General features: G+C 40.5%; 1 long non-coding RNA gene across 1 annotated transcript in view; it reads left to right on the forward strand.

Moving 5' to 3' along the window:
* Positions 1 to 22,774, forward strand: part of LOC137458222 (uncharacterized) — a 78,734-nt gene that overhangs the window by 12,895 nt on the left and 43,065 nt on the right. Inside the window, exon 2 of the long non-coding RNA XR_010991629.1 lies at positions 21,719 to 21,841. This is a non-coding gene — a long non-coding RNA (uncharacterized lncRNA). The remainder of the gene's footprint in view (positions 1 to 21,718; positions 21,842 to 22,774) is intronic.

Here is a 22,774-nt window from a genome sequence, read left to right on the forward strand (position 1 = left end):
GCACAAACACACTGATAAATAAAAAATAATTAATTTTAATTAGTTTTCCAGATGAAAAATAATGAAGGTCTACATGCCAAAAAGCTGTAATGGAGTAATGGAAAGGCCTGTACTTATACAATAGGGCCTGATTGCAATCTCAGGGCTCCATTTGTGTTCATTTGTAGCATGAAACAAAGGAAGGTGTTTGGATTCTCTCTCTTTATATAAAGCCTCTGCTCCAGCACACTGGGCTGGTCTTCAACCAGGCTTCCCACAGTCCTGCTGCCAAATCTACAAAATTTTCCTGGCTGACGTTCAGGAAAGTACTGCTCGGGCTCTAGGATGGAAAGTTAAAAGGCTTTGCCTGGATACACTGAAACATATACAAACAGTGCTTGACGTATGGCATTGATTCATCCTGCACAGACTGTCCCTACAGTATCCCGAGGGGAGAGAATTGTAAAGCTCCCTAAAGTCAGCTCAGTCTCTGGTGTTAGATATTAGTGAGAGGAATTATCTTAAACGTTCCTGGAGACACTTCTCCCTGTGGGATTAGCAGCACATAGCTGGACTGTAGCACTTGAGATCCAGAGTGGTTTTAGCCTGGCATAAACTGCTCAGAAGCATTAGAAAAACAATAATCCTATGACCAAAGACATCATTAGTCACTGTGACTAAGAGGCTGTCCTGATTGTTGGAAGAGTGTTAGACTTTTAGATGCTTAGGACTCCTGTTTCCTAGTGAGGAAGGCTAGCACAGCCTGAGTCACAAGCTTATGGTTATTTACTGTATCTCTATCCAATCAGTAACAGATACAAAAACCCCGCAGCCCTCTGCTCAGTGAAGGGTGGAATAGGAAATGTCTCACTGCCATGGACAGCCTAACGGATGTATGCCTTGTTTATAAAATCCCATTGTGTGTGTGAAGGCAAATACCAGCTGGGCAAACATACCCCTGCCTCTGCCTGGTGATCCCCTCTAGGAAGCATTAGTCAAGAGGCTGTTTCTGTAGCCACCTTGCTGCGCTGGTGTCCAGCAAGGAGCTGCACTGCAGGAGCCTGGGGTTGTCTGCTTCTGCAGGGCTTGTCTTAGAAAGGGTGGCTCATAGCTGTTTCAGCCCCCATGATGCAGTCGATGCAGCCACTCCTGCAGATGGAGTGATACACACCGCACACTGTACTCTTTGCAGAGAAGCCAGCAACAGGCTCCAGCGTGCACCCCTCCAAGCCAGAATGGGCTTGGCTCCTGCCACATGCCTCAGCTTTTCTATTTCCTTCTCCATAAATGGCCTAGACATATAAGGACAAGAACTTATATATTGCTTCAATCTACCTTTTGTCCACAGAGTGCAGAGCCTTCATGTTTTTCTGCACTCATAATACTCCTAATACACTTTGCAGATAAAATGACACTGTGGAGAAAAGACTAAAGCAAACCCAGCAACTGTCCTAAACCAGGATCCCATGAGAAAGCACAGTGTATGGTATAGTCCATGCTTGGGGTTAGAAAAATGTGAATTATGCAGTAAAAAGCATCAGACCATCTTAAAATTGAAGCAATATTTTTTTGCTGTTGTTTTCCTGTTTGTTTGGTTGTTTGGGTTTGTTTGTTTATTTAAGGCACTATTTGAGCAGAATACTGTGCATTCATAAATGCAATGTTCAGAGTGGGTGCTGGAGTGTTATCATAATGTGAGGTCCATCACTAAACCAGCTCCAGGACCCTGTGCTGAAGCACTGTGTTTCAAAATTATGTTTCTGAAGTGAAGTAACCTTAATACTTAAAGAATCAGAAGAGGTAACACTCTGGGTCAGGCAAACACTGATCTTTCAATAAGTGTGTGTATTCACAACTAAGTAGACTTTTGCCTTGTCATCAAAATATCACAGATTCAGGGTCCCACAGCACACATACACGAACTGCAAGTTTTTTAGAATGAGGCATGGACTTTAACCACTTACTATTTTCAGCATGGACTTTAACCACTTACTATTTTCAAATAGGATACTAAAATGGTGAGATGATGAGCACAACAGAAAAAACCACAGAGCTCATTTAAAAAAAGGAAAAAATAATTCAACTGCCAAAATGCAGGAAGTTCTTGAAAATGCTTGAATTTGTAACTACTGTTCAAATTTGACAATAGTCTGTGAGAATCATGTGCCCAGCATAATAGCTGTTAGGAACATCAGATCCAGAAAAGAAAATCCACTGCTAAATGATAGGTCTATCCTAATAATTTTCAGCGTGTCAGAGAATTAATTTCAATGTTCAGTTTTGATCATCACCGCTGAAAGTCTGCAAAAATCACCCTCTATCTTCCAGCCTAAGGAACAATGAACATAGATTTTTTTGCAACTTATACCTATCTTGTACAATAATATTCCCATTCATAGAATCATAGAATCAACAAGACTGGAAAAGACCTCAAAGATCATCAAGTCCAACCTGTCACCCCACACCTCATGACTACTAAACCATGGCTTCAAATGCCACGTCCAATCCCTTTTTGAACACCTCCAGGGGTGGTGACTCCACCACCTCCCTGAGCAGCCCATTCCAATGGCTAACAACTCTTCAGCAAAGTCCTGCAGTAACATTCTCACTTGTGAGAAGCTACCACCATACTCACTTGAGAGCACACAATGTAGCTGAAAGGACAAACAAGTCTGGTATGTTTGTAGCTGTAGCCAGAATGTATTTATTGGCTAAATGCTGAGCACCCTCATGGTCTCTCTGTGTGTTTCAGCTGCGAATGCTTTTGGCATGATACTTTCACTTATCGTGTTTTCACAGCACTTCACAAAATCTTTAGTTCCTGAATGTTTTAGTACTCCAAAAAGAAGAAAAATACATATTGCATAAATGTAAAAAAAAAAAAAAAAAAGGCTTAAAATTGTTTTAGGTTAAAATTGGTTTGGGTTGGTATTCTTAAATGTGAATTTTCTCATTTTGGGCCTCTGTTTCTGAACTCAGAGGTTCTCTATCTCATTCTGTGGTTGTATCCTGTCTTACCATGGTCACTTGGACCAAGAATCATCATTCTTTGCTAGCCACAGAGCAGAGATGACAAGATTAGGAGTACACTTGCCATGAGATCCTTGTACAATGGAGAGAGTTGAAGGGTGTGATAGAGATCTCATGCCTGTCGAAAAAGTCTCTGAGCAAGAATCTGAAAGTGACTTCCATTGTGTTCTACCATAAAGTGATGGACAGAGGTCATGAGATATACGTTGTTCAAATTTCTTTTACCAATAGACAAAAGAAAGTCACAGCACAGCACTTTACAGGTTGGAAGAGACCTCCAGATATCATCCAGTCCAACCCCCCTGCCACAGCAGGATCACTTAGGGTATTCTGTACAGGAACACATCCAGGTGGGTTTTGAAAGGAGACTCCACAACCTCTCTGGGCAGCCTGCTCCAGGGCTCTTCCAGCGAGGTGGTCATAATGAGGTCAGAAATTATGATTTGCAGAGGACTATGATATTGTGGCATTTGATATTGCTGCATAATAAAAAAATTGTTAAAATAATCAGTAAAAGAATGGTTTCATAGTTTCATAGTTTCATAGTTTCATTCAGGGTTGGAAGGGACCACAAGGATCATCTAGTTCCAACCCCCCTGCCATGGGCAGGGACACCCCACACTAGATCAGGCTGGACAGAGCCTTATCCATCCTGCTCTTAAACACCCCCAGGGACAGGGCCTCGACCACCTCCCTGGACAACCCATTCCAGGATTTCACCACTCTCATGGTGAAGAACCTCCTCCTCACATCTAGCCTGAATCTCCCCACCTCCAGCTTCATTCCATTCCCCCTAGTCCTATCACTACCTGAGATCCTGAGAAGTCCTTCCCCAGCCTTCCTGTAGGCCCCCTTCAGATACTGGAAGGCGACAATTAGGTCTCCTCGGAGCCTTCTCTTCTGCAGACTGTACAGCCCCAACTCCTTCAGTCTGTCCTCACAGGAGAGGTGCTCCAGCCCTCTGATCATCCTCGTGGCCCTTCTCTGGACACGTTCCAGCACCTCCACATCCCTCTTGTAATAGGGGCTCCAGAACTGGACACAGTACTCCAGGTGGGGTCTCACCAGGGCTGAGTAGAGGGGGAGGATCACCTCCCTCGACCTGCTGGCCACACTTCTCCTGATGCAGCCCAGGATCTGATTGGCTTTGCGGGCTGCAAGTGCACACTGAGAGCTCATGTTGAGCTTTTTGTCCACCAGCACCCCCAAGTCTCTCTCCTCAGGGCTACCCTCCAGCCAGTCACTGCCCAGCCTGTATTTGTGCCTGGGATTGCCTCGACCCAGATGCAGGACCCTGCACTTGCTCTTATTGAACTTCATGAGGTTGGCCTGTGCCCACCTCTCCAGCCTGTCAAGGTCCCTCTGGATGGCCTCCCTTCCCTCCAGCGTGTCTGCTGCACCACACAGCTTGGTGTCATCAGCAAACTTGCTGAGGGTGCACTCAATGCCGCTGTCCATGTCCCCCACAAAGATGTTGAATAAGACAGGTCCCAGGACTGATCCCTGAGGGACTCCACTTGTCACTGGCCTCCACAGGGACATGGAGCCATTGACAGCCACTCTTTGGGTGCGGCCATCAAGCCAGTTCCTTATCCATCTAGTGGTCCACCAATCAAACCCATGTGTCACCAATTTGGAGACCAGGATGTGGTGTGGGACAGTGTCGAAGGCTTTGCTCAGGTCCAGGTAAACGACATCAGTTGCTCGCCCCTCATCTATTAATTTTGTCACCTGCTCATAGAAGGCCACCAGGTTGGTCAGGCAGGATTTGCCCTTGGCAAAGCCATGCTGACTGTTCCCAATCACCTCTTCACTATTCTTTTGAGCGAGTAGTGACTCCAGGAGGATCTGTTCCATGATCTTTCCAGGCACAGAGGTGAGACTGACTGGCCTGTAGTTCCCTGGTTCCTCCTTCTTGCCCTTTTTGAAGATGGGGGCAATGTTTCCCCTTTTCCAGTCTGTGGGGACTTCACCAGACTGCCAGGACTTTTGAAATATAATAGAGAGGGGTTTAGCAACCTCATCTGCCAGTTCTCTCAGTACCCGTGGGTGTAACCCGTCGGGTCCCATGGACTTGAACACTTTCAGGTTCTTCAGATGATCACGAACCTGATCTGCACTTACAATGGGCAGTTCTTCCTCCCCGTCCCTGGCTTTGACTTCCATAACATCAGGAGTGTTTGGATCAAAGCTTCTTAGCATACTGTTTTGAAAAATCTGTTTTATTTTTAGCTAGGTATAAGACATTATTTATGAAACAAAAAAAAAGCTTCAAAATATGCAAACCAAGTATTCTATTTCAGGAAAGGGAATTAGACTCTTATAGAAGTTTTCCTTTTAAAAAAATATTTGATGCATACCCCATAATTTTTTTCAATGTCAGCTTATAGAAACTACATTTTCTGCTACAAAAGAGTTCTTTTAAAGTCCTTCAGCCTGCTCTATCTAGAATATTATACTATAGACAAGGAATAAATTAGTTATTAGAAAACCCTGTCAGAGCTGCTTAGATAAATTCATGCCACCATAACCTATATTTCAATCTATGGGAAAGATAATCTGTTGGGAATGGATGTAAAGCAATCCAAAACCACAACTCTACTATCATCACTTCAGTGTCTGTGTGGTACATTGTTTTACTGGGTCAAACTAATCCATGCAGTTCAGGCTGTATATCACCAAGGCCTCTCTGGCTTGTCATCTGTCTGTCGACATACTGCTCTCAAACACTTCTCCAGAAAGTTAGCAGATTGTCCCTATGAACCTATAACCTTCTGCCAGACGAATTCATTGTTAGTGGTTTATTTGAAAGGAATGGATGTGTTCCTTGGGGCCCAGGCCTTATTTCCAAACCCAGGAGGCACAAATGGGCTTTATGGCACTTTTACGTAGGACCGCAGGACTGAGAGAAATGATAGGGTTTTGCTAGTATTTGTAGTTATCTACTTGATGAGGATGGGGTTCCCAGCTCACTGTGTCTGACAATGGTCTGGCTGAGGCATCATGAGAGGTATTGTCACTGTCTAACTTCACACATTTAACATTAGGAGGCTAGTTCCCCAATTGTCTTGACAGTCAGAGAAAGAGGAACATCCACAAAGCAAATCAGAACAAAAAGCCTGATGCGTTGAAAGATATGTTACTTTCTGTTGTTTTGTTTTGTTTTGTTTTGTTCTTTTCTGTAAGTAAAACAGTAAGATAAAGCTCAAGGACTACACTCCTTTGGTGATACCTACATTTCTTCAGTGCAAAATACTTAATTGAAATAGATCCTCATTGGCCACAGCGAAAATTCATAAAAGGTCAAGATAAATAAACCATGGAACAAATTTCAAATTTCTGGGGCAGGCTTCTCATCATTTGTTGCCTTTAAATAAAGAAAATGTTTCTTGCTAAAAGATATATGATGCTTCCTCTGCAATTAATGGGATTTGGTGTGAGAATTACCGGGTAAAATTTGATGGTCTATGCTGTGCAGCTCAGATTAAATGATCAGAATGGCCCTTGACCTTCGCAGTTATTAATCTTTCGTGAGAGCAAAGCCATAAAAGACAGATGAACTCTACTAAAAGGGAACTGGCATCTCTGGAGGATTATTTAAAGGATCTCTTAAATTAGCTAATGCAAGGAAGAGACATTTTCTGATAGAAAGGCCTTAAAACCTCTGAAGTTACACAGATTATTTTTCATCTTGACATGAGGAAAAATTGAATTTTAGTTTAAAAAATAGTTTGTTAATATCCTTCTCATTTCTCTCCATTTGAGCATGGTCAGAAAGGGGAGGAGATTTAATGATAAGTGGAAATATGAAAATGTTGCAGGGTTTCCTCTTTCACAGGCTTAGAAAATGTTTTATCACTCAAAAAGCCTTTGGGAGGAAAGTAGAAACATAGAATCTCCTCTGGTATGACCAGAATGTATTGACCTGCTTAGGCCAGGGGCAGTCCCTTTGGCTTCCCCATCTCTACACAACATACTCAAGGTGGGCTTTGAGTGGGAGAAGCATCAGCAGCACCCTTTGGAAGTAGGACCTGTTGGTAATACTCATCCAGGAAGGCACCACATTGTGTTCAGGGAAGGCTCAGTCAGAAGATGTTTGGGTCTTTTGTCCCGATCCCCATGAGATGATGTCCAGAGCCCTGGAAACCATGCCCTATGGAAGAAAGAGGTCTGTCCACTGGGACTGGGGCCAGGAAGTGGAAAGACTTTCCAGAGATGTTTGTGAGTTACTGTGGGAGAAATCTGGATGTGGGAGGTCTAAACAAGCTTCCCTTTATTTAAGTAAAGTCTCAGCCTGCAGGGCCATGTACCCCTATCCAAGATGGACTGAGGAGGGTGATGATGGCACTGAAACAAATAGCAGATGTGTGAGGTGTCTTTCTGCTTAGAAAGTGCTGCAAGCCAACACTGCAGAAACATCAGAAAATAAAAGACATTCATGGCTCATGGAGCTTATGGGGTAGGAACACTGCTTGTAAATACTCCGCTGTGTGTGAGCTCCAAGGAAATCCACTCAGGAAACTGAGGCAGGGCTTGTGGTGCAACCGCAATACAGTTGGGATAAGTCAGGGAAGAGAGTAAAGTTGTGAAGGATGCAAAAATGGGGGCTTGTAATAATCATTCACTCTTATGTGATAGGAAGGGTAGGTGGAACAGAAAAAGAGGAGAGAGCTCACAGGGAAAATCAACACCTACGATTTCCTACGTTTTAAGAAAGCAAGATGATAATAATAATAAAGAGTAATTCTGTTTCTCTGTCAAATGAAGGCGAGTCAAAAAGTTTGAAAAGTAATGTGATAGTTTCTTCTTGTAATTGTTTTCAGAGAACAGATACAGCATTGTGTGTGTTTAACAACACACATTACTGCTGATAGAATTAATTGCTGCATAGGGCTGAGAAAGATTGAGAAAATGAAAATTAATTATTTAGGGAAAACCTGACCAGTGGAGAAAGGAAAACTAGAAATAAATCAAACTGAGTGGTTTCTAAAGTACACAGGATGTCTATCATTAACTGCTAGGATGTAGCAGACCTTTAAATCTTCCCTGATGCCTGCAATTATGGACTTAGCAATTTAGTTGCTGCTGTTACTACTTGTCCATTTTAATTGTTTTTCTCTCCCATATACTGCAGCCTAGTAGAGGTCATAGTATGCTACAGTACCTAGGGAGAAAGATGCAGCGTTTCCTAAAAAATATCTATTTAACTTCTGACCCTTGAGATTAATTTCTATTTCATAACTCTATTGAAACTCCTTCTGGGGTGATAATTAAAAAATCTTGGTTGTACTAGTACCTTGCAAATGAGTGTTATATACAGTGCAGAAAGAAGGTTTTAGTGAGGTAGGTGTCAGTCTCTTCTCTCTAATATCAAGAGATAGGACAAGAAGTAGCACTTCAACTTGTGCCAGGTTAGGGTTAGATTGGATATTAGGAAAAAATTCTTTACTGAAAGAGTCATCAGGCATTGAAACAGTCTGCTCAAGGGAGGTGGTGGAGTCATTGTCCCTGGAGGCGTTCAAAAATGTGTAGACATGGCAGTTGAGGACATGGTTTAATGGCCATGGTTGATGGTTGGACCTGATGGTCTTAGAGGTCTTTTCCAACTGAAACAGTTCTATGATTCTAAGTGGCAACAGTGAAACTGCAACAGCTGGCTCTCACTGAGGATTATGTGCCAAATAACTGTTGTCAGAGATAAATGCAGGGAATGCAGACTAAAGTCAATTTCTGACAGCTGAGACAGAGTCAAAAGGAATTTTCTTTATGATCATTCCACCACTCGCCAGAGAGCAGAAGGAGACAACTTGCAATGCAGTCTCATCACCAGCAGCTCAGGCCCTTGCAAATTCTAAGGCTATCTCACAACCCTTATGCTGGTCTGGAGAACAGAATCATTCTTCATTTCTTGGTTCTGCTTTCCAACCGTGTCATTCCCACTGTCATTCTTATATGCATTAAAGAACCTGGTATTTTCTCTCATCTGTGTGTATATTCTTCTGGCTCACAGGTAGAGCTTTTCCCACAGCAGTGTTACATGTAATGGGAAGATGATATTAGGTGAACAACTTTTCTGTCTGGTTTCAGTTCAGTCCTAGCTACAAAGACACAGTGGTCAGTGCCCAACTCAGTGCAGCTCACATTCCTGACCCTTTGGGTATCTGACTCATGCTCATCAGCTGGGTCAAACTGTAGGAGTGGTTGGTGAAGACTACCAATGAACTAGTAGGAAAAACACTTGGACTTAAGTTTTGCAATAAATGCCAAAGTAGTTGAGCTCAGATGGCCTGTTTTGTTTTGTGTCATTGAATAAGTTTTCACTGTAGTCTCAGCTGTTGCATTTTCCTTTTGTATGTTTATTCATTAAGCTAAGATATGGCAACCCTTTATTTTGTTACCCTTCTTTTCAGTTCTGTTGCAATTTCACAGTTTTGTGATCTAGAGCATATTCAGAAAGCTAATGTTGCTCTGTCTCCCTTTCATTTCCTCAAGCCAGGAATTTGGTATGACACACTGTATTTTCCCCATTCTCTCCTATTTTTGTTTGCCAAGCATCCTGAAAGAACCAGCACAACTTGACATACTGTTCAAAAGAAAGTGAGATGTGAAAGCACCAAGAGTAAGAAACCTCAAGGCTTTCTGCTAGCTAAGTGAGGCCAGACTTTAGGGAGAGCTGATAACTTTGTGGGAAATAATCACACAACACTAAGACAGCACTTTGTGGATCGACTTGAGCTGTAGTCACAATAGCAGTAGTGCTGCTGCCTCTGTGTTCCTTGCCCTCTGTCAAAGAGCACTTCTCTAACGGAGTTCTCAAAGTCTCTACACCAGCACTGCATACAGCTTGAAGAACAACAAAAGCTCATCACCTTTACAACCTCTTTTGGTTTGGAGAAAACCATGCACCATCAAGCAATCATTTCACTACGAGCAGTGTATTTTATACTGTTACCACTTCTATTGTGAAGGTTACTCCAAACTCCTCCCTGATCATCCTGTTTTCTTAAGATTTCTGGAACCTTGCTGTATCTCACACACAAAGATATCATTTATAGTTCTAAAGAAAGAAGACTGTATTCTAGCTACATTTATTTTTTGGTAGAAACACAGTTGTTTTTTCTTGTTTGTTTTTTGTTTTGTTTTCTTTTTCTCTATCTGTTGCTGTAACCTTCTTAAACTTGCTGAAAAGAAACCATTAGACTTTTATTAACCTTCAGGCTACTTGTCTTTGGGCCTTATAAACTGAAGCTCAGTCTTCAGCTTCACTTGATCCACAGTCCTCTCCTCCTCTTTTTGTTTAGACAGTGGCTTCATACATTGCTTTCTGCTTACATCTTCTTGGCAGAAGTTGGGAGTCTCTCAACAACAGAAACCCAGCAGCAACTAGATGCCAAACTGATGCATGCAGCTTAAAACTCTCCAGCCTTATGTGTTACCTGGGTTTACAGTGCACCTTCTTTAGACTCTCATGGTAGCCAAAACAAATAATAGCCTAAAAAATTCTAAAACTTATTCTTTATTCCACATTCTAGAGAACACAAAAGTGTGTAACCTTTCACACAGAACTGTAAGATTGGACAACCTTCTCTGTCACTGGCATTTTGGGTTTTGTCTCCTCACGGTTCTAGGTCTTTGCTAAGTTCAAATCAGACACCTCTACATGTCTGTCATCTTGTTTCCGCAAACATATCCCTCTGCCAGAGCTGTTCCATCGACTGAGTTTGGGGCACAGCCCCAGTCCTTCAAAGGCTCACAGCCCTGTCGTGCTCCAGCCTGCTCTGTCATCAAGATCTCTTGAGCAGCTCAAGCCCACACTTGTATCCAGATATTTCATTTGGGAGGGGGAACATGAGAGAAACAATTCTGAAATTTCCAAATTGGGTTTGGCTGAGCTGGAGTTAATTCTCCTCACAGCAGTGTTTTGGCTATTGTTGAATCAGTATCCATGCTGTGTCTTTTCAAACTTTCCCTGCCCCAAGAGTACACTGAAGGGTGGGCAAGATCTTGGGAGGGGACACAGCTGGGCCAGCTGACCCAGCATGGCCAAAGGGATATTCCATGCCATATGATGTCAGCTCAGATATAAGAATGAAGTGAAAGAAAGAACTGAGGGGATTGGCCCATAGCATCTCTCTTCCTAAGCAAACACCAAGCTTAGAAAGCCCTGCTTCCCAAGACCAACCATCATCCTGCTGATGGGAAGCAGAGATGAATATGTCACTCTCTCTACTTTCACTTCTGTGTGGTCTATTGCCTTTGCTTATTATTGTTATTAAAATTGTTTCTACCTTATCACTGGCTTTTGTTGTATTTTTCCTCTCTCCCCTGTCCACTTAAGGAGGGAACTGATAGAGTGGATTTGGTGGGCACCTGGCCCTTAGGCTAGGGCCAAACAGCCACAGAAACATGGAAAAATAGAATCCAATAAATTGAAGTCTAGAAAGAACAAAGGGAATAATGGAATAATCATTTGTTTCTCTAATGGTCATCTCTGCAGTAAACCCATGGTTTATTTCCCATGCCATAGGTTTCTATATACAGCCAAGAAGATGACATTTGAAAGTATTTTAACTAGCACAATTTTATATTATCCAGTGAATCACTTCTACCTATTCATTTTTATGACTCCCTTCATCATTGTATGTGTAAACCTCTCAAATAATGATGACTTTGTCATCACAACACTTCTCCAAGTTAAAGAATTCTTATGGCCTTACTGTAACTGGAAAATTGAGGTGCAGAAAAATCAGCTGCATGATCAAGGTTGGGTAAGAACTTTCAAACATATATACAGTATGAGTTTGCTGCCTTCGCTTCCCCGTTTGTACAGGTTTGTGTGTATATATATATATGTATGTTTAGGTATTTTGAATGTTTTATACCTGTTTGATGACTAATAGCATTTCATTCATTTATTTAAAAACAAAAATTGTGAACACAATACTGCTGACAGACACACTGAATTGAGATTCTTGCCATATGAGTCACAAGTTACATGTATTATTCAGAGGTTTCATAGACAGTGATATGACTGCAGTTTATAACCCTGATCTCCCAAGGGACATACAGTGATTTGTTCTGATGGAATCACCAGGGGAAAACAAAACAAAACAAAACAAAAACCTCAGTAGGCATTTGTATCCAAGTTAATGCTGGGAGGACAGATGGCTTTGGTATCTGAACATTGTCTATATGCAACTCTATAGGTCAAATACCTTGCTTTGCCACTTTACATATTTCTTTATATTCCATTACATATTCAGTTGTCATTATTGTGACAGTAGTTGAATGCAAAAGGCTGTAGTCCCAATAATAAAGTAACCTCATGGTTTTTGATTCCACTACAAACCAAAATATTAAACATATATAAAGCAGTTTAAATATGGAGTTTCTAGGTTCTCTGGAAAGGTGACTCAAGCCAGTCCCTCCTTTCCTTAACATATTATGTTTTAAATAGCAATAAAAATAATTTTAAATATCTGAATCAAAGTAAACTTTGCTTGATCAGAAAAATGACTGACATATAGAACTTTAAACAAAAGGAAATTAAATACTATGGGGGGGGGGGGGAAAGGATACTGTTTTCCAGTTCAGCACTGGCAGCCTTACTTTCCAAAGGTTACAGTGTTCAATTACAGTGCAGTATAAAACACAGAAGTAGCTTCTCTATCCAGTTTCAAGTAGCAGTTGCAACTGCTTCAGTCCAAAACAGGTCAAAGCTGTTCTAATTTTGAGATCCATGTAGGGTCTAAAAAGCTCTGCAGGTATCTGCATTCTTCCCTGTTCATGATGAAGTGTTTGGGTGCAGAGTCATTCTCTTTGTTTCTTTCTTTTTATGACTGGAACATCCTCAACAAAATTTCTAATCATCTGACTGGACAATTAACCTAATCTGTGGTGATGTTATAGTTTTGATTTTTAATAAAGAATCCCTCCATTTTAGGAGCTCAGCTCCATGCTAGGTTTTGCTGCAGAGGGTCCCAAATGCCAGGTGGTGCCTGCCAGGCGTTTATTTGTGGATTGACAACTGCTTTAATCCATAGGCATGACAAAGATCTTCTTTATCTCTTTGAAGACAATTTCTATTAGGTTGTAATGTGTCTTCCTAGTAAGAACTGTACTTAAAATCAAAGGATTAGAACATTAGAGTTACTAAAATACGCAGGTAGGGGGATGAGTATAATTGGTGAAATCCCAGCCTGGTTATCATCACCAGGAATTTTACCAGTGACTGTAATGGACTAGCAAATTGTGAGGAGGAGGTTCTTCACCATGAGAGTGGTGAAACCCTGGAATGGGTTGTCCAGGGAGGTGGTCGAGGCCCCGTCCCTGGGGGTGTTTAAGACCAGGCTGGACGAGGCTCTGGCCAGCCTGATCTAGTGTGGGGTGTCCCTGCCCATGGCAGGGGGGTTGGAACTAGATGATCCTTGTGGTCCCTTCCAACCCTGACTGATACTATGATACTATGATACTATGAAATTCACCCATTTAAAGAAAGGAAATGAATGAACAAACACCTTTTCTAAAAATAAACCAACCAAACAAACAGAAAAACCAAATGCTTTTTTTCTCACAAAATTTTCAACATGCAGAATTTTCAAAATGCAGCATTTGTGAGCCTCTTGGAGGGTACGTTTCTCAAGAACAATCAAATTCAATCCCTAATCTTTATCTCAACACCCCTGGTTTTGTCTGAACCAGCCTCTTTGGGTTTTCCTGAGAAAAGTCTCCAAATGCACACCAGCAGGGCTTCAGGAGGAACCTCTAGTTACAGCATGTTCTGAAGATGGCTCACCCAGAGCTGGGGAGGAGAGAGGAGAGAGGGTTGTTTATTTCCATAGTGGCTTATTTCTCAAATGAGAACCTAATTATTCAACTCCCACGCTGAGTTTATTCCTGTGAATACAGTAAATCTATGTCAGTGTCTGTGACAGAGAGAGCCTGTGGTTCTAGAGAGTAGATACTGGGGTGGTCTCTGCTCCCCAGGAGCACCTGTTAGACTGGGGTCTGCTGTAACCCTTCTGTAGTACAAAGGGAGGTTATATTATTGGGTACATTTTAATTCTTTCTGGTATTAGTCATAGCCTCGGTGACTCATCACAGAGTAAAAGCAGATTTACCCTTTATAGGGTTTGGCAGTTGGCAGATGATTGTTTCCCCTCTGTGAATCAGACTTTTATTTATTTAGTGTAATCAAGAAGGAACTGTCTGTTTTGTGACCTTCTGGGTTAGTGAAAGGGAACAAAGGATTTCTCTTTATTATTATTATTTTTTGGCATCATGCAGTTAGCAGAACAATGCAAAACTATGATAAAGGATCATACTCTGGTTGGCTGGCTGCTTGGACTGTAGCTGCGTGTCACATTATTATTCCTGTTGCTCTGAGATGTTCTTTTGCATAAGGAGAGATGTCCATTTTATTAAAAATAAAGTAGAACCCATACTCTTTAGAATCAGATGGGGAAAATGATTCCCTTTCAGCAGATACCCAAGGCACTCAAAGTTGCTCAAGTAATTTTGCTAAGCTGAACAAAAAAAGATTAAGAGAATTTTGCAACACATCTGGCTATTGGACAGAGTGCATCCTGACATAGCACAGATATATCTCATGCAAATTACAGGGGGAAAATAATTAGATGGCAGGTAGGAACTGTGGTAAGCAGCTCAAGGACCGCAATCTATGTAAGAGACCTAAAATATACATCGGAATTGCTCAGTGACAGTGGAGCTGAAAGATATTATAAAAATCTAAGACTAACAAACTAGAAATAATTAATTGGTTCCTGAACTCTTATCCACATAAGGAGAAAAAGCCATTTGGAAATTTCATACAGTTCCTAAACTTTGTGTTGTTGTTTAAAGAAAATGGCTTCACCAACGTGAAGCACACTAATTCATTCCCTAGTCCTGGCACACTGCAGGCATTTTTCTGAGACCTGTAAATGATCTGCAATATGTTCAGGGAATGCCAGCAAACATTATTCATTGCTACAGCTGCATTTTTTGCATAGTATTCAAAGCTGGCTATTTCTAAATATTTTTTCCTTTTTGATACTTAGTGAAAGGATTCAAACGCAGTGAAAAAAAATTGGTGCTCAGTGAAATCAGTGTAGATGGAGCTGTGTAAAATGAAACCCCACCAATATTAAGGTAAAAAAGAGGTGGGTGTTTTTTCAAGTTTATTCCAATAAATTTTCATTAGTGTCCCCTGTGGTCAGTGGCAGTGGGTCTCAGTGTCCTGGTGGGGTGGGCTGGCTGCATTCAGGGTGGTCCTGCTGTGGAAGGCCATGGGCCTCCATCGTGATGGTGTAGGGAGTCTGAACATAGCACCCAATGCATGAAGGCTTCTTGACCTCCTCATGGGATTTGTGTGCTGCCATATTGTGAAGGTCATAAATGTGTTGTTTTACCTAAAGCCACAGTTAAGAAAGAAAATGTTTGGAAGAAAAAAAATGGAAGAACTAGTTCAGCAAGCTACATACTTCTAAAGGTATGTTGAGGAGTAGTATTTATTTTAAATCAATGCTGTCTAGTACACTAAAAAGCTTCAACTCTGAGATGGGGAAAAAATCTGTGTTAGGTGTAAATAAAGCATGACTACCTAATCAGTTTAATGGGGATGAAAATGTTCCTTGTAAAGCAGATCTTACTAAGGTTAAATTACCAAATTGAGAGTGTTTTACAGCAAATAGTATGATTAGCTTAGCAACATGTAGTTAACAAGTTACATCTAGGGATGTTGCAGGGTATTCACTGGAACATAAAAGGAGGATAAACAATCACCTCTAGGTAATGGTTCAAGTAGAAGGTGAGTTAGTGATATCCTGAGTTCTCTGTAACCAAAAAGTTTTTATCTATTAAGGGAAAGAATTTAATAATGACAACCGTGTTCATTGATCTGAATAGAGAGAGGCATAATTTGACCTGAAAGAAGATTCTGCTCCTGTTGGAGTCACTGGATGTCTGAGTAGGTCTCTGAGCCAATTCATACTCATATTTGACTTAAAAGAAGACTTGCAGAAATGCTTATCTTGAAGAATATCACTTTCAAAAATTCTTTTCTCTGATCCTGATAATACCATGACACACCAGTGTGATCATAATGTTAACATGGCTTCACCTGAAATACTCCCAAACCAAATGTTCCTGAATTTCATGTTGCAAGCTATGAGATAACCTCTTGCAAGCAAAGTGATCGCAAATACAACTGGGCAAAGAAGAAAATAATTTGCAAAGCACAGAAGTGCATTTTGTTCTTTTCCTCAGAATTGTAATACTTCTGACACCAGACAGAGACATGAGAGCAAAAACAATAAATGGAATTAATTGGTTGTGCCCTAGGCACTATGTGAACATACAGTAACTGAAGTTAGTAGTACACATTATCTCATTACAGCTTCCAAAATTTTTAGTGTTCTGCAAATCTTTTTGTTCATTTTCTTATGCTATGTAAGAGTCTCCACTATTGCTTAATGAAAAAGACAAGCTATTGTTCACATAACTGTGCAGAAAACCTGAAGAGTTCAAAACCATGCATAGAACAGAAAGAGGACAAGTTCTGGTCTATTTTATTTTTTAAATTTCTTAAGTGTTACAACTTTCAACTCAATCTCAAAGTTTATTTGTGCTTGCTCTGGATTTGAAGGACTACCAATACTAAGAAAAATAACAGACCCTTTGCCAGACAAACCATTCTGTCTATCTATCCAAGACAGGTGAATGGTAGGGGAAGTAGACTATTGTTACAATGTGGAAATTGAGCGTAAGGAGATTAAACTGCCAGCACTTTCAATACTTGGTTTTGCAGATAAGGTCAAGAGAGCCCAAGAGAGTGCAAAGGCAGCCTGTAGGAGAGCTGGCAACTGACCCTGGCTGTTTCTCAGGAAGAGAGACAGGGCACCACTCACCAGTGCAAAAGCTGAATCAGCTCTGCAAGTCTTAGTATTTTCTTAATGAGAGTTACTGTGAGACATCTCAATGAGCTGCCACAACTGTCCTCACTCCTGACAAGCCCAGGGATAAGAAATCAGTAAATATTACCAAACAAAAACAAGATAAAACCAAACTGAACTGAACAACAAACTTGTATTGATCTCAGGCAAATTAATTTAGTTTTATCTGAAAATGACACAAGGGTGAGAATCCATTTCAGTGAAATATCTCATTTTCCTGGTTCTTATGCTCCTCCTCACACTTGTGGCCCCTTCTGGAGACAGGGTATTAGACTATATGGGGTTTTCATGTTCATGTAACTTACTAGACTGTTATGAGTGACACATAGACAACAGCTGAAGATCTAATCCATCAGTCATTGGAAGCTCTCTTAAACTTTATGTGGTTTTTGTGGCTACCGAGCAGTTTCCAGAGATTTCTTTTCCCAGACTCTCTGAGCCCTACAGTTAAAACAATTCTGCATGGTTCTAGCCACTTCAGACTACTTACTTCCAACAGCCACTTGCTGAGATCACAGTTTATGGAAAGTGCCAAATGCTTTGTTAGTGAGGGTAGGCTGCACCACACTGGAAAAACTTTTTTCCTCAGTATACTCCTGATAGTTCTAAAATCTAAGAAATTAGTTTCTACAAATAAACAACATCTGTGTATTATCAGTATTACCCATCTTCTGGATGGAACACATTCATTTGGGTAGAGCCTGAAAGCCCTCGCGGGAGTATTTCAAATCCTTTTCCTAGGTAATGTAAACAGATACTTGTGCCCCAGCCCTACATCCCACACTGACTTTTACATTCACAAGGAACCCCAGTGACCTCTCTGGGTCCATGCAGGCTAATTGTACAGCAGTGACCTTTTATAATTAGTACAGTATGTTTCTGTGATCAGTATGCCTCAATTTTTTCACTTCTTCCTAATGAGAAAGTTGTCTTAATGAAGAGGTGTTAAATATCCATGTAAGCTCAATTCAGACATCTAAACTGACAGATGAGAAATGCAGCTCTTGAAAATAAAAGCATAACAGTAGATTACAAGAAAGACCTGCAGCTGATGTAAATAGTTTGGAAGCAAAATAAACCACACCACAATTGTATATTAAGAAAAAATATCTGTGAGTCTCAATGATTTATACAAATATAGACCATATCTGAGAAAAAATAAATCACAGTTTTACTACAAATGAAAACTTTGTTTTAAATATCACTGAATGTAGAGAAAACACAGGAAAGAAAACGTAAGTGGCACATCAATTTTTAGTCTTGATTCACCACAGACAAACAAGCTGGAGTTTGGAGTTTGCAAATCAATTCCTTTCCTGAATCTTTTCACTCAGGTAGGAGTTAGTCTTTTTATTGGCTAACCATATGTGACTTAGTCTTTCAGCAAACTGACTTGTGGAGTCACAAAGTGTAATCAATTTGTGGATCAGACTTACACCATGATATAATAATTTGCCAACCAAAAAAGAACACTTTATTAAATGGGGAAAATTTACCTTTTTCTTTCCCCAGATCCACTGGTGAAAGAGTCCACAGTTCTTCAGGTTCCCATTTCAATTTCCTTTGCCTTCTTGACTGCAAGATATAGTAACAATAAACTGGCTTTCAATGAAATGGTAGTGACTGACTGACTGATCCAAGTATACTCTTAGCTTGCAGCAAATGCAAAGTAAAATTCATTAAGCTGCTTGCTTGACTGCATGATTGTCACAGGCTTAGGACCATGTGCACACTCAGTCACTGCAATTTGACTGACAGGAAATTAAGATGTACTAACTTGTGCTTGCAAAAACATATAATTAAGGTGCCTTCTCCAGTACTTCACCACATTAAGAAATACACTGTGTCAAGGTTGTGATAGAAGTTTTATGTTGCTGACACTATATATATATATATATACACCCCCCCCCAAGTGAAATATTGTATCTTCTATGCACATTTTATTAATTCCAGTTTCTTAATGATTAGGCATTCTGGGTCTTCCTTCCAGTATCAAATCTGCTTCCAGAGAAAAAGTCATTAGTTATTATCATTTTCTAGGACTTTTATTAGTATTCAGATGATCTCAGGACCACACAAGGAGGTCCTTGGCAAACATCCAATACAGAGTTGTCCACAATACTGGGTGGCTGCTTTTCTGAGAGTCTTTAGCTTCAGTTATGGTTAATGTGTTGTGAAAATATGTTAATATGTAAGTACTGTAATGCTGTGCTTTTCTGTCTCAATAAGGGAAGTGATTGTCCCCTTGTACTCAGCACTGGTGAGGCCACACATTGAGTACTGTGTTCAGTTTTGGGTTCCTCACTACAAGACAGACAATCATGGGGCTGGTCCAGAGGAGGGCAATGAAGCTGGTGAAGGATCTGGAGAGCAAATCTTCTGAGGAGTGGCTGAGGGAACTGGGATTGTTTAGTCTCGAGAAGAAGAGGCTGAGGGGAGACTATTTTTCTCCACAACTACCTGAAAGGAGTTTGGAGCAACGTGGATGTTGGTCTCTTCTCCCTAATAACAAGTGATAGGATGAGAGGAAATAGCCTCAAGCTGCACTAGGGGAGGTTTAAATTGGATATTAGAAGAAACTTCTTCACTGAAAGGGTTCTTAAACACTGGAATAGGCTCCCCAGGGAGGTGGTTGAATTTCTGTCTCTGGAGGTCTTTAAAAGATGTGCAGATGAGGTGTCAAGGAACATGATTTAGCACCAAACTTGGTAAGGTAGATAATAGTTAGACTTGATGAACTTACAGGCCATTTCCAACCAAAACTGTTCTATGATTTGGCGGCCAAGATTTCACCCCATGTGTAATATTAATGTGGATTAAATGTGAAATCAGTAAAAATTCCCCAGAAATTAATAATTAACATGAATGACTTTGTCTCTTTGAAAGTCAGGTGTCTAGTCTAAGCTTAAAAGCTCTATCAAGAGTGAGTGAGGAGATGAACTGATGAGTACAATTCAGTCTTTTCAGAAATGTGTCTAAAACAGAATCAGCATCTGGAGATGCTTAACTGCTCTTCTTAGTAACAAGCTGAGCTCTGATGATTAGTTTGACACCTTACTTTTAAATGGATAAAACTGGGTGACATGAACCTTCTCTTGCCATTATGTATTTCCACTCAATTCAGCGAAGCACTTAATAGTAAGCCTATACTTAAATGTAAGACAAGTGCTGTAAATCTTTTAAAGTGTTTTGCTGAAGCAGGTCCAGAGCACTCATCAGTTTGCAGGATCAAACACTGTATCTTTAATGGTGCTTAGCAGTTAAAATTCCTATTGATATAATTTGTCCAATGTGCAGTTACAGCTTCAAAATGTGATGGCCAGACTTGAGAGGGTTTCTTTATCACCCATCCATGCTGCTGTCTTTACCAGAGGAAAATGAAGGTGTAGAAAACTAGCTTGAACATTTCACATCTGGCCAAATACTGTGCATCTCAAAGTTATTTTTGTTTGGAATCTTCTTAAAAAGGCATGAATATTTAGAGCACAAAACCTGATATGGGAACAGTTTTCACATACAACTATTAAATTTTCTATAATGATGAAGTAAGCTTCCTTTAGGCATCTACTGTAGGTGCAATTCAGGACATACAAGTTGAGGGATCCAGATTTCCTTTACAGTCCATGAAAAGAGACTCAGAGGGCCAGTGGGAGCATCAGAATTAGCTCCTCATAATCTCCGGTGTTACCCATTTTGCTATTTAATTGCAACATTCATGCCTGGTGGTTTCCTGGCAAGGTATAAAGTACACATGGAAAAATAAGACATTAAATAAGATATTGCAAGAACACAGAGCACTTTTTTTTCCTTTTTTATTTTTTTTGAGCCCATTTAACTCCCCTGCAAATTGGCAAACAAATCCTGCTTTCACTGAAGTCTTATGTCAAAGCAGTACAAAGGTGTTTTCCACATGATATTTACTACATTTTACAGTACTATTTCACAGCAGACTACATAAGTGACCTGCATAAACTGTGCTGCAGTTTGAGAAGCTAAACTCTTTTTGTGTGTGTATCACAAACAGGTAGAACAGAACTAACTTAAGTTGTGCCTTGGCATGTTATCATCCTGCCAAAACAAATATGTTGAGTTTATGAGAGATTTCCAGAAAAATATATTTTGACTTACACAGCCACCCAGTTTAGTTCCCCAAATGACCTGAAAGAACGAAATGCTTCTTGATTGTTTGGGGCTTTTTTAGGTAAGGATTGGCTTAAGTATCTCTGCTCTGACTTTCATTATACTGTTTGACTTATTACAAATTGAGTCAAAACAAAGGAAAGAAAACATTTCAGATTTTACTAAGCTATTACACACTGAATTATTTCCAGCTTATATAAAACAGGACTTTGCATTTTCCTCTCTGTCTGCAGTTGCCTCAATAGGTGGTTGGCAATGCTGCTCATCCAAAATGACTCACATTTTATGTGAGCCTCCACTGTAAATAGCTTAATTTTGAGAAAAGTCTTGTCTTAGATAGTGGCCTAAATTTTCACTCTCCCTCCCATGGTGAGAAATGAAATATCTGCTTCATTGGTAAATGTTTGCTACTCAGTGTGCTAGAGAAGTGCACCAGCAAAAAAGACATTTCATGTGGGATGGACCAATTTCTACACTTGTATCACTTTCTCACACAAAGATATGAAATTACTATTACTGCCTTGATCTGTTTATTGATGTGAAGCATTGTTTATTAGTTTAAAGAAGAGACCTTAACCTGACATGCTTATTAACTCTCAGACTTGTCACTTTAACAGACCACTCTGGTATTGAGAACTGAGCTTTGAAATCAAACACATCTAACAAACAGCCACCTCCACTGTTCTGAAAGCAAGAGTGGGATTAAAGGATACTTCTGCAGTTATCTTCCACCATCTCAGGTATGGCATTAGCAGCAAAAACATAATAAAGGACATGTCAAAGAGGAACTGCCTGTGATATACTGTTCTTAACAACCCCTGCATACAGGTCAGGTCTTGTAGGGGTGCATGAAATGGTGCACAAGACTGAAATAAATTCTTGGTGTGGTAGGAAGGTTACAGAACAGTCACCAAACTGGAATTCAATGGTCTGGATTTTCACAGCCTTTCTGATGCCAGAGCCATCAGACTTCAGCATCCCAAAAATCTGAGACTTACAATCACAGCAAAACACAGATCTTTAGATGTTTCCTTGCAAGCCTACATATCGGGAAAGATGATATGATGTATCACTCCAGAAACTTGCAGGAAAGTTCTGAGATTTCCTCTTCACTTAGCCCATCATCTGTATATGATTGCACTCACATTGATAAGAGTATACAAAATTGGTCTAGTGTTGGGATGTGTCTGGGTTGCTAAATAAAAAAGACTAGAGACAGAAGTAAAGCATTTGTCTCCTCATCATCCACACGGCTCAATAGTTTTTCCCTTGCTGTGTTTTCATAGAATCACATATGGTAGCAGTTTGAAAGGACTTCTGAAGACCATCTAGTCCAGCCTCCCTGTTAGAGCAGGATCACCTAGAGTAAATCATCCAGTTTTGAATGCGTTCAGGAATGGAGACTTCACAACCTCTCAGGACAGTCTGTAGCAATGTTCTTTAACTCTCAAAGTAAAGAATATTTTCCTTATGTTTATGTGTCTATTGCTCCTTGTCCTGTCACTGGACACCATGGAAAAGAGTCTAGCTTCACCTTCCTGACACTCTTTAGATATTTATCAGCATTAACAAAACCTTCCCTCTGTCTCCTACAGGCTAAACAGATCCAGCTCTCCCAGCTTTTCCTCTGTTTGGACATCTTCTAGTAGCCCCTTCTAAGTCAACATCTAGCT

The sequence above is a fragment of the Melanerpes formicivorus genome, unplaced genomic scaffold, assembly GCF_026170545.1.
Source record: "Melanerpes formicivorus ecotype bairdi unplaced genomic scaffold, bMelFor1.0.p_v2 SCAF_3, whole genome shotgun sequence".
Lineage (NCBI taxonomy): Eukaryota > Metazoa > Chordata > Aves > Piciformes > Picidae > Melanerpes > Melanerpes formicivorus.